General features: G+C 33.7%; 1 pseudogene; it reads left to right on the top strand.

Annotated features, from left to right (window-relative positions):
- Positions 1-11832, top strand: part of LOC148951278 (uncharacterized) — a 43578-nt pseudogene extending 31746 nt beyond the window's left edge.
- Positions 11833-13837: the final 2005 nt, after the last annotated feature.

Raw genomic sequence — 13837 nt, 5'->3', positions numbered from 1 at the left:
TGATCCTTCCTATGCTATTCTAAGGGTTTATGTTCCTTCCTATGCTATTCTAAGGGTTTTATGTTCCTTCCTATGTTATTCTATGGGACCTCTACACGTGATTTAACACGTTTAGAAACTACATGCTATTTTCTTGCCTTATGTTCCCTTGGTACCTTTCCGAACAAAGTGATAAAAAATAACATGTCTTTAGCAACTTCGTAAAAAAGGGTTTAGAATTTGCGAATTAGGCTCTATGAACAGTATTAATTAATGTTTGAATAATAGGAGCGTGAATGATTCTAATTAGTGATTGGATCGTATGAAGATGAAGAAAAAGGGTTAAAGTGATTAGCAGTTAAGGTAAATCATGGCTTATTTATTATAAATTTTGAACAATATCAATCTATGGAAATGGTTAACGATGATAAAATGGTCTTATGACTTGACCTAGATTTACTTCTTCGATGAGTTCTGTATAATACACAAGTGGCGTTTGAACAGTGTTGTCAGTTTAAAATAGAGTTTAACTTTATAGCATACTAAAAAGTTGATACTAAGAGAGATTTAGATGGTAACAAAAGAATTTTAATAATGGATAGCTTTTAATTCTTCGATGTGTTCTGTATAATAAACAAGTGGCGTTTGAACAGTGTTGTCAGTTAAAAATAGAGTCTAACGTTATAGTATACTAAAAAGTTGATACTAAGAGAGATGTAGACGGCAAGAAAAGAATTTTAATAATGAAGTTCAGAACAAACCTTAGAAAACCTTGCAAATCAAGTAGTAAGGTGTATGTGAGTACGAACCATCAAGGATCATAAGCACCAACGACCCTAACCAGCAGAGACCTCAACCCCCCAAAGGTTCCCTATCCCCAAACTCGAAGGATGCCCCCTCCCTCCAACTTTTTGCCCCCCCCCCCATTTTTTTATTTTTTTTAAACTTTTTTTTGTTATTTTTTTTAACATGATATATTTTTTTCAACTTTTTTTTACATGTCTTCGAATGAGATGAAACATACTTAAAACAAAAAATTACATTTAATATTTTCCAAACTCAAAAATGAGAATTGTATAGACATGTTAGTCATGACCTTTACTATTAGAAAAATAATGTTTGTAGTAGCACTTTTTTTTTATTGGACTAAATTTTTTTTCTGGACTTCGAAATTATTCAACTTTTTTTTTACGTATCTTAAAATGACATAAAATATGCTTACGGCTCTAACAATTGTACTCTATGCTTGCTCAGAGACACGATGCGGCTTTCCCACTGGTTCTTTATGGCGGGTTATTTCACCTCTCGGATACACAATACAGAAATTGAATTCAGGAAATTATGAAAAAAAATTGAACAAATTCTTTATTAACAGTCATTATCGATTGAAGTCGCTTCCTGGACAGACAATACAGCAATTTCACAAAATCTAAGTATCAGAGTGATTAAATTCTATATCAACATCCTTTGTCGGATATGTCAGATAAAATTGACAATATCTAAGTATCAGAGTGAATAATTTTTTTATCAACATCCTTTGCCAGATACATCGAATAAAATTGATAAAATATAAAATTCTTTATCAACATATTAAATGCTTTATCAACATCCTTTGTCGGATATCTCAGATAAAATCTGAATATCAGAGGGATTAAATTCTATATCAACATCCATTTCTCGGATACATCGGAAAAAGTTGACAAAATCTAATTGTTAGAGTGAATAAATTTTTTTATCAACATCTTTTGTCAGATATATCGGATAAAATTGAGAGAATCTAAGTGTCAGGTTGAATAAATTTTTTTTATCAACATCCTTTGTCAGATAAATCAAATAAAATTGACAAATCTAAATTTCAGAATGAATAAATGCTTTAACAACATCCTTTATCGGACATGTCGGATAAAATTGACAAAATCTAAGCATCAGAGTGACTAAATTCTATATCAGCATCCTTTTCTCGGATACATAGGATAAAATTGACAAATTCTAAGTGTTAGAGGGAATAATTTTTTTTTATCAACATCCTTTCCCAGATACATGGGATAAAATTGACAAAATCTAAGTATCAGATTAATTAAACTCATTATCAACATCCTTTGTCAGATATGTCGGATAAAATTGACAAAATCTAAGTATCAGAGTGAATAATTTTTTTTATCAACATCCTTTGCCAGATACATCGAATAAAATTGATAAAATATAAGTGTCAGAGTGAATAAATTTTTTTATCAACATACTTTGTCAGATACATCAAATAAAATTGACAAAATCTAAATTTCAGAATGAATAAATGCTTTAACAACATCCTTTATCGGATATGTCGGATAAAATTGACAAAATCTAAGTATCACAGAGATCTAATTCTATATCAACATCCTTTTCTCGGATACATAGGATAAAATTGACAGAATCTAAGTGTTAGAGTGAATAATTTTTTTTTATCAACATCCGTTGTCAGATACATCAAATAAAATTGACAAAATCTAAATTACAGAATGAATAAACTCAGTATCAACATCCTTTGTCGGATATGTCGGATAAAATTGACAAAATCTAATTATCAGAGTGAATAATTTTTTTTATCAACATCCTTTGCCAGATACATCGAATAAAATTGATATAATATAAGTGTCAGAGTGAATAATTTTTTTTATCAACATCCTTTGTCAGATACATCAAATCAAATTGACAAAATCTAAATTTCCGAATGAATAAATGGTTTAAAATTATCTTTTATCGGATAAGTCGGATAAAATTGACAAAATCTAAGTATCAGAGTGACTAAATTCTATATCAACATTCTTTTCTCGGATACATAGGATAAAATTGACAGAATCTAAGTGTCAGAGTGAATAAATTTTTTTATCAACATCCGTTTTCAGATACATCAAATAAAATTGACAAAATCTAAATTTCAGAATGAATGAATTCAGTATCAACATCCTTTGTCGGATATGTCGGATAAAATTGACAAAATCTAAGTATCAGAGTGAATATTTTTTTTTATCAACATCCTTTACCAGAGGCAATTAAATTCTACATCAACATCCTTTTCTCGGATACATAGATTAAAATTGACAAAATCTAAGTGTTAGAGTGAAATTTTTTTTTATCAACATCCTTTGCCAGTTACATCGGATAAAATTGACAAAATCTAAGTGTCAGAGTGACTAAATTAATTTTCGGATATGTTGAATAAAATATACAAAGTCAACATAGCTTTATTTCATTTTTTAAGGTAAATTTAGACGAGGTTATGTGCGCGCACGTATTTAGATTTTGTCAATTTTATCCGATGTATCTGGCAAAGGATGTTAATAAAAAAAATTTATTCATTCTAACACTTAGAATTTGTCAATTTTATTCGATGTATCCGAGAAAAGGATGTTGATATAGAATTTAGTCACTCTGATACTTAGATTTTGTCAATTTTATCCGACATATCCGATAAAGGATGTTGTTAAAAGCATTTATTCATTCTGAAATTTAGTTTTTATCAATTTTATTTGATGTATCTGACAAAGGATGTTGATAAAAAAATTTATTCACTCTGACACTTAGATTCTGTCAATTTTATTCGATGTATCTGGCAAAGGATATTGATAAAAAAATTACTCACTCTGACACATAGATTTTGTCAATTTTAGCTGACATATCTGACAAAAGATGTTGATAATGAATTCATTCATTCTGAAATTTAGACTTTTTCAATTTTATTTGATGTATCTGACAACGGATGTTGATAAAAAAAATTTATTCACTCTGACACTTAGATTCTGTCAATTTTATCCTATGTATCCGAGAAAAGAATGTTGATATAGAATTTAGTCACTCTGATACTTAGATTTTGTCAATTTTATCCGACATATCCGATAAAAGATAATGTTAAACTATTTGTTCATTCTGAAATTTAGATTTTGTCAATTTTATTTGATGTATCTGACAAAGGATGTTGATAAAAAAATTTATTCACTCTGACACTTATATTATATCAATTTTATTCGCTTTATCTGGCAAAGGATGTTGATAAAAAAAATTATTCACTCTGATAATTAAATTTTGTCAATTTTATCCGCCATATCCGACAAAGGCTGTTGATACTGAGTTTATTCATTCTGAAATTTAGATTTTGTCAATTTTATTTGATTATCTGACAAAGGATGTTGATAAAAAAAAAATTTATTCACTCTGACACTTAGATTCTGTCAATTTTATCCTATGTATCCGAGAAAAGGATGTTGATATAGAATTTAGTCACTCTGATACTTAGATCTTGTCAATTTTATCCGACATATCCGATAAAGGATGTTGTTAAAGCATTTGTTCATTCTGAAATTTAGAATTTTGTCAATTTTATTTGATGTATCTGACAAAGGATGTTGATAAAAAAATTTATTCACTCTGACACTTATATTTTATCAATTTTATTCGATGTATCTGGCAAAGGATGTTGATAAAAAAAATTATTCACTCTGATACTTAGATTTTGTCAATTTTATCCGACATATCCGACAAAGGATGCTCATAATGAGTTTAATTAATCTGATACTTAGATTTTGTCAATTTTATCCCATGTATCTGGCAAAGGATGTTGATAAAAAAATTATTCACTCTAACACTTAGAATTTGTCAATTTCATCCTATATATCTGAGAAAAGGATGTTGATATAGAATTTAGTCACTCTGATACTTAGATTTTGTCAATTTTATCCGATATATCCGATAAAGGATGTTGTTAAAGCATTTATTCATTCTGATATTTAGATTTTTTCAATTTTATTTATGTATCTGGCAAAGGATGTTGATAAAACAAATTTATTCACTCTAACATTTATATTCTGTCAATTTTATCCGATGTATCTGACAAAAGATGTTGATAAAAAAAATTTATTCACTCTAACACTTAGATTTTGTCAACTTTTTCCTATGTATCCGAGAAACGGATGTTGATATAGAATTTAATCACTCTGATATTTAGATTTTATCTGAGATATTCGACAAAGGATGTTGATAAAGCATTTAATCACTCTGATACTTAGATTTTGTCAACTTTTTCCGATGTATCCGAAAAAAGGATGTTGATATAGAATTTATTCACTCTGACACTTAGCTTTTGTCAATTTTATCCAGCATATCTGACAAAGGATGCTGATATAGAATTTAATCAATCTTATATTAAGATTTTGTCAATTATATTCGTTGTATCTGACAAAAGATGCTGATAAAAAAAATTATTCACTTTGACACTTAGCTTTTCTCAATTTTATCCCATGTATTCGAGAAATGGATGTTCATATAGAATTTAATCAATCTGATACTTAGATTTTGTCAATTTTACCCGATTTACCTGACAAATGATGTTGATAAAAAAAAATATTCACTCTGACACTTAGCTTTTGTCAATTTTATCCCATGTATTCGAGAAATGGATGTTGATTTAGAATTTTAATCAACCTGGTACTTAGATTTTGTCAATTTTATCCGATATACCTGACAAATGATGTTGATATTGCATTTATTCACTCTGATACTTAGATTTTGTCAATTATATTTGATGTATCTGACAAAAGGTGTTGATAACAAAAAAAATTTATTCACTCTGACACTTAGATTTTGTCAATTCATGATCCTTAGATTTTGTCAATTTTATCCGACATATTCGACAAAGGATGCTGAAAAAGCATTTATTCACTCTGATATTTAGATTTTGTTAATTAAAATTGTTGTAACTAATAAAATATGTTGATAAAAAATAAATTATTCACCCTAATACTTAGATTTTGTCAATTTTATCCCATGTACCTGAGAAAGGGATGTTGATATAGAATTTAATCAATCTGATACTTAGATTTTGTCGATTTTATCCCATGTACCTGAGAAAAGGATGTTGATATAGAATTTAATCAATCTGATAATGCATTTAAAGGATGTTGATAAAGCATTTATTCACTCTGATACTTAGATTTTGTCACTTTTATCCCATGTATCCGAGAGATTGATGTTGATATGGAATTTAATCACCCTGATACTTAGATTTTATCAATTTTATCTGACATATCCGACAAAGGATGTTGATAATGAATTTATTCACTCTGACACTTAGATTTATTCAATTTTATCCGATGTAACCGGCAAAGGATGTTGCCAAAAAAAAATTCACTCTAACACTTAGATTTTGTCAATCTATGTATCCGAGAAAAGGATGTTGATGTAGAATTTAATCACTCTGATACTTAGATTTTGTCAATTGTATCCGGCATATCCGATAAAGGATGTTGTTAAAGCATTTATTCATTCTGGTATTTAGATTTTGTCAATTTTTATTCGATGTATCCGACAAAGGATGTTGATAAAAAAAAAACTTTTTCATTCTGACACTTATATTTTATCAATTTTATTCGAAGTATTTGGCAAAGGATATTGATAAAAAAAATTATTCACTCTGATACTTAGATTTTGTCAATTTTATCCGACATATCCAACAAAGGATGTTGATAATGAATTTATTCACTCTGATGCTTAGTTTTTATCAATTTTATCCGATGAATCTGACAATGGATGTTGATAAAAAAACTTTATTCACTCTAACACTTAGATCTTGCCAATTTTATCCAATTTATCTGAGAAAAGGATGTTGATATAGAATTTAATCACTCCGATACTTAGATTTTGTGAAATTTCTGCATTGTATGTCTAGGAAGCGACTTCAATCGATAAAGAATGTTAATAAAGAATTTTTTCAATTTTTTTCATAATTTCCTGAATTAAATTTCTGTATTGTGTATCCGAGAGGTGAAATGACCCGCCATAAAGAACCAGTGGGAAAGTCGCATCGTGTCTCTGAGCAAGCATAGAGTACAATTGTTGGAGCCGTAAGCATATCTTATGTCATTTTAAGATACGTAAAAAAAAGTTGAATAATTTCGAAGTCCAAAAAAAAAATTTAGTCCAATAAAAAAAATGCTACTACAAACATTATTTTTCTAATAGTAAATGTCATGACTAACATGTCTATACAATTTTCATTTTTGAGTTTGGAAAATATTAAATGTGATTTTTTTTTGTTTTAATTATGTTTCATCTCATTCGAATACATGTAAAAAAAAGTTGAAAAAATATATAATGTTAAAAAAAATAATAAAAAAAAGTAAAAACAAAATCAAAAAAAAAGTTCAGAAAAAATATAGGGGGGGCAAAAAGTTGGAGGGAGGGGGAATCCTTCGAGTTTGGGGATAGGGGATCTTTGGGGGTTTGAGGTCTCTGCTGGTTAGGGTCGTTGGTGCTTATGATCCTTGATGGTTCGTACTCACATACACCTTACAACTTGATTTGCAAGGATTTGTAAGGTTTTTTCTGAATTTCATTATTAAGTTCTTCTCTTGCCATCTACATCTCTCTTAGTATCAGCTTTTTAGTATACTATAACGTTAGACTCTATTTTAAACTGAAAACACTGTTCAAACGCCACTTGTTTATTATACAGAACACATCGAAGAAGTAAAGCTATCCATTATTAAAATTCTTTTCTTACCATATACATCTCTCTTAGTATCAACTTTTTAGTATACTATAACGTTAAACTCTATTTTAAACTGACAAGACTGTTCAAACGCCACTTGTGTATTATACAGAAGACATCGAAGAAGTAAAGCTAGGTCAAGTCATAAGACCATTTTATCATCGTTAACCATTTCCATAGATTGATATTGTTCTAAATTTATAATAAATAAGCAATGAGTTACCTTAACTGCTAATCACTTTAACCCTTTTTCTCCTTCTTCATACGATCCAATCACTAATTAGAATCATTCACGCTCCTATTATTCAAATATTAATTAATACTGTTCATAGAGTCCAATTTGCAAATTCTAAACCCTTTTTTACGAAGTTGCTAAAGACATGTTTTTTTTATCACTTTGTTTGGAAAGGTACCAAGGGAACATAAGGCAAGAAAATAACATTTAGTTTCGAAACGTGTTTAATCACGTGTAGAGGTCCCATAGAATAACATAGGAAGGAATATAAACCCTTAGAATAGCATAGGAAGGAACATATACTCTTAGATTATTATAGGAAGGAACAAAAACCTTTAGAATAGCATAGGAAGGAACATAAACCCTTAGAATAGCATAGGAAGGAACATAAACCCTTAGAATAGCATAGGAAGGAACATAAACCCTTAGAATAGCATAGGAAGGAACATAAACCCTTAGAATAGTATAGGAAGGAACATAAACCCTTAGAATAGCATAGGAAGGAACATAAGCTCCTAGAATAGCATAGGAAGGAACATGAACTCCTAGAATAGCATAGGAAGGAACATAATCTACCCAAATAGCACAGGAAGGAACATAAGCTCCTAGAATAGCATAGGAAGGAACATAAACCCTTAGAATAGCATAGGAAGGAACATAAGCCCTTAGAATAGCATAGGAAGGAACATAAACTCCTAGAATAGCATAGGAAGGAACATAAACTCCTAGAACAGCACAGGAAGGAACGTAAACCGAGCAAATCCATAAGTACATGCTCTGGAAAGGTGCCAAAGAACTTAAAGTAAGCAAAGAGGATGGTAATTCCTCTACGTCCCAGAAAAATGGTACTTAGTCCTCTACTGATGGTATTGATGGTAAGTAGTAACTATATTTAAGTAGCCTAGGTGTCGTAAGAACCGCTATTAGCCAAAATGTGGGGGGGGGGGTTGGTATTCATCGACTTGCTGGTCATTTTTACCGACTGTTTTACGCAGACAAAAACAAATATTATTCAGAAAAAACGACTGTGTTGAAAAAAATTCTTCTGATTTTAAGAAAAACAACTATTTTCAAGAAGAAACCGACTGTTTTTAAGAAAAATCTACTGTTTCCAAGTAAAACATTGACTGTTTTCACGAAAAATAGCGGCGCTGCACGTTGACTCGGCTACTTTTTAATTACTGGCCGACAATATTTCGGAGGGGGGGGAGCACCTCCTACCTTGCTTTCAGTGCCCGGAGGTTGCACCGTTCAGAAAGTTTGTTTAGCCAAACATTACGTGCCTATCTTAGGGGGTGGTCGGCTTATGTGATCTGTTTTCTGTTTGTAAAAATGCATGCTTTAATTAGTTCGCAGTTCGTTATTCCATCATTTCAAAATTAGAATTCATCATATGGCATCAACGAGAGGTGTAGTTCTTACCGAAAGTTTTGAAAGCCCGATTCTCACTAGAAAAGATCATCAAAATCACGATGATGAAACAGCTAAGAAATATTATTTTTTTCGAAATTAGCAATTTCCTTGTTAGCACTTGTCTACTGTGTCCAGCGTTTCTACCCTCCGATGTGGCTGGCTGGACGCAAAATATCTGATAACTGAATGTGCCTCTGTGAAAGTGAAAAACAAGACCAAAGGTTCTATGGGATCCCAAAAATTCAATATTTAATCCAGACATTGGGTTTTGTCTTCGCTAGATCCAGTCTTCGCCAGACTCCTTGAACATTTTTACTCTTAAATATCTAGAAACAGATTAAGGCCAAATGGTTAATCCTCTGAGAAAACCAAGTTCAGATTTGGATTCTGCATGTGTGTTTACCTCTACAAGTCATATCTATTTTGACGATACCGATCGAAACAATCGTGCCTTTTGCCAATTTTCCGGTTTCGTCGAAATTCCGGAGCTACCTGTCTGGCGAAAAATTGAAGCTCAGAAACAAATTTAGCGTATCTCCTTATCCCTATTTCCAACATCTAGTCAACTTCAAATAAAAAATATATGTATAACAAATTATCCGGTTTCAGCCGGATTCCGGACGAAATATATGTCCGGCTAAAAAACGATTGTCATATACGGTTTCAGCATGCCCTCTTACCCCGAAGTCAAACATCTTATCAACTTCAAATAAAACTCTTACTTTTAAAAAACTTTTCGGTTTTGGCCGGATTCCGGGCGAACAACTTGTTTGGCGAGAAGATGGTTTTCATTGCCATGTTCAGCATGTTTTCTTATCCCATAATCCACTATCTCATTAGCTGTTTAAAAATATTTTGTCTGTCCCTTAATTTGAATCCCCACCCCTAAGTGCAGGGCTACAGAGCGCATCTACGAACTCGACCTTTCCCTTGACCCAAAGGATCCTCCCACCGAGTTTCATCAGGATATCTCATTCCCTTCGACAGTTGTCGTGCTTAGGCTACAGACGGACAGACGGACGACTTTTGCAATGTCATAGGTATCCCTCCACTTACGTTTTGGGATCCCGACAAGCAAAAAAAAAAAAAAGTCCAAAACAGATGATTGTTGAACAGGCATCCAAAATGAACAAGACCAAAGGTTTCTATGGAATCCCAAAATTTAATCTGTGATCCAAACAATTGGCTCTTGTAGGTATCCGCTCTTCACCGGACTCCTTAAAGTTGAACTGAAAAGCAAATTTTTGTATGAGTATTTTAAGTGAATACAATGCAATATCGGATTGTGTTAAGAGGAGTTTTTGGCATTTTTACTGTTTTCTCTAGCATGATGTTCAGAATATTTAAGGCCATGCTCACAGCGCTAAGTTCTACTATGACGCGGAAACTTTGAACCTCAATACAAACTCGGCTTTTGAGTGGCCCAATCAAATGAGCTTAGTTAACACTGCTCAGTGCGTGAACGCCTATTTGTCGTAAATCGTTTTCGTCAAGCATGCAACACAGTTACTAGCAGTAGAGGTACCGCAAATCTGACAGGGAATATCACTGTATGGAATTTTATTAATCATGAATATATTCAAGTAATGCATACAACGGATATTTCGGCCCTTCTTGGCAAGGGTCCTCGTCTGGCTGTCAAACCTCATGATCAACCTTAGGGAAGGATATTTTCTCTGAATAGAATCGTAATTGACGTATCCGTTTAATTCGTTGCTTGAATATGTGTGTCCAAGTTAGCATGGGCCCAAGTCAGAGCAACGAAGTAACGTATTTTCATTTGGTCTTTCAGGCCTTTTCGGTAAACAAATTTTACTATTCAGATTTAGAAACAGAATTTTTCATTGATTGGTTTTTGTTGTTGTGTGTGTTATTTTGTTGTACTCTCTCTATTTCTTTCCTTTGCTTACTCCACTATCTAAGACCTATAGAGTGGGTCATATATATTATTATTATACGACAATAGTTGCGTTTTTGCAGATACCATGGTATTCGATATACGGTCTAATATCGTTTCTGCAGCTACCGTGGTATCCGATACCACGGTCAAAAGGCGTTTTTGCAGTTGTCGTGGTATCTGGCCAGTTACCGCGGTAACTGATATTCAGATATCACAGTCCAATTTCGGCAATATTATAGTCGTTTTTGCAGTGGATCGTATATCAGATATCACGGTAACTGCAAAACAACTAACTGCAGATCCGCAGTCACCGTGGTAACAGGGGTATCAGCAAAAACGCAATATATGTGTGTTTATGTCATATCTACTGTGATTCGACGTCATATCTGCTTTGACGAAACTGATCAAAACTTCCTGCTTTACTTCTGCCAAATTTCCGACTGTAGCCGGATTTCCGGCGAAGGATTTATCCGGAAAGAACAAAGGGTTCTCAGCAGGCTGGCGCTGGAAGAAATTAAACTAATGCAGGTTCGTTTCTTTCACCAGCAAGTCAATCCATAAAAGAACGGAAATAATAGCTAAATGTTTCTCTTGTTTATAGACCAGACGTCTAACAACACAATGACAAACGTAATAGATATTGATCAAGAATATAAGGACGGTGATAAGGACTCGAACGATAGTGAAACCTCTAATAAAAAACCGAGGATGACCAATAAAGGGGCAGACCAAAGATACAAGACTGATTGGGAAAGAGAATCTGACTTTAATGAATGGTCATAGGCAGCGAGCTAGCGCTGCCTAAGTAAAGAACGATGTGGGCACAATGTGTTTTTTCTCCACCCGGGCACTTCGTACCGAAGGAGTTGTCGTAGAAACTTCGAAAAGGGCTCATTCGATTGGAAATTGGAGTGGCTAGTGTCCTTTTTAATATTCGAAAGTGATTAGAGGGCAACTAGCCCCCTCCTCACACCCATCATTCCCCCAAACACATTCAATCAAAATTTTGAGATAGCCATTTTGTTCAGCGTAGTTTATTTCCAGATAGAAAAGATCTTTTTGAGATGGGCACTGCCCCACAACCCTCAGGGAAAGGGTTTTAAGTTATGCCCTGGGGGCATATAAGGTTTTTATAGAAGACACTGACATAGAAAATTCAAAACAGGCTCACTCGATTGGAAATTCAAAGGGCTAGTGCCCTTCTTAATAGTCGAAAGTGATTGGAAGTCAACTAGTCCCCCCCCCTACGCCCCTCAGTCCCCCCAACACATCCAATCCAAAGTTTGAGATAGCCCGTTTGTTAATCGGAGTTGATTTCCAGATAGAAAATATATTTTTGAGGTGGACACTCCCCCACAACCCTCGGGGTAAGGGTTTTAAGTTATGCCCTTGGGGCATATAAGGTTTTTATAGAAAGCGTTGTCGTAGAAACTTCAAAAAAGGCTTATTCGATTGGAAATTCAAAGGGATAGTGCCCTTTTCAATAGTCGAAAGTGATTGGAGGGCAATTAGCTCCCCCCACGCCCATCATTCCCCCAAACACATCCAATCAAAATTTTGAGATAGTCATTTTGTTCAGCGAAGTTGATTTCCAGATAGAAAATATCCTTTTGGGGAGGACATTCCCCCACAACCCTCGGGGCAAGGGTTTTAAGTTATGCCCTGGGGGCATATAAGGTTTTTATAGAAGGCATTGTCGTAGAAACTTCAAGAAAGGCTCATTCGATTGGAAATTCAAAGGGCTAGTGCTCTTTTTAATAGTCGCAAGTGATGGGAAGGCAACTATCCCCACACGTCCATCATTTCCTCAAACACATCCAATCAAAATTTTGAGATAGCCATTTTGTTCAGCATAGTTGTTTTCCAGATAGAAAATATGTTTTTGAGGAGGACACTCCCCAACAACCCTCGGGGAAAGGTTTTAAGTTATGGCCTGGGGGCATATAAGGTTTTTATAAAAGATGTTGTCATAGAAACTTCAAAAAAGGCTCATTTGATTGGAAATTCAAAGGGCTAGTGCCCTTTTTAATAGTTGAAAGTGATTGGACGGTAACTAACCCCCCTCTGACGCCCACCTTGTCATAGGCAGTAAAGAACGATGTAGGCACAATGTGTTGTTTTTATTTTTTTTTTATACCTGGGCACTTCGTATCGAAGGAGTCGTCGTAGAAACTTCGAAAAGGGCTCACTCGATTGGAAATTTGAGTGGCTAGTGTCCTTTTTAATAGTCTAACGTGATTGAAGGGAAACTAGCCCCCCCCCCACGCCCATCATTCCCCCAAATACAGCCAATAAAAATTTTGAGATAGCCATTTTGTTCAGCGTAGTTGATTTTCAGATAGAAAATATGTTTTTGAGAAGGACACTCCCCCATAACCCTCAGGGAAAGGGTTTTAAGTTATGCCCAGCAGGCATTTAATTTTTTGTAGAAGGCGGTGTCGTAGAAACTTCAAAAAAGCTCATTCGATTGGAAATTCAACGGGCTAGTGCCCTTTTTAATAGTCAAAAGTGATTGGTGGGCAACTAGCCCCCCCTCCCCCAGGCCTATCATTTCCCCAAACTCATCCACTCAAAATTTTGAGATAGCCATTTTGTTCAGCGTAGTTGATTTCCAGATAGAAAATATGTTTTTGAGTACGACACTCCCCCAAAACCCTCAGGGCAAGGGTTTTAAGATATCCCTGGGGGAATATAAGGTTTTTATAGAAGGCGTTGTCGTAGAAACTTCAAAACAGGTTCATTCGATTGGAAATTCAAAGGGCTAGTACCCTTTTTAGTTGTCGAAAGT

The sequence above is a fragment of the Artemia sp. Qi Xiang Cuo genome, chromosome 6, assembly GCF_049724085.1.
Source record: "Artemia sp. Qi Xiang Cuo chromosome 6, ASM4972408v1, whole genome shotgun sequence".
NCBI classification, from domain to species: Eukaryota; Metazoa; Arthropoda; class Branchiopoda; order Anostraca; family Artemiidae; genus Artemia; species Artemia sp. Qi Xiang Cuo.
Note: the sequence above shows the minus strand (reverse complement) of the source record. Positions and strands in the feature narration are given on the sequence as shown.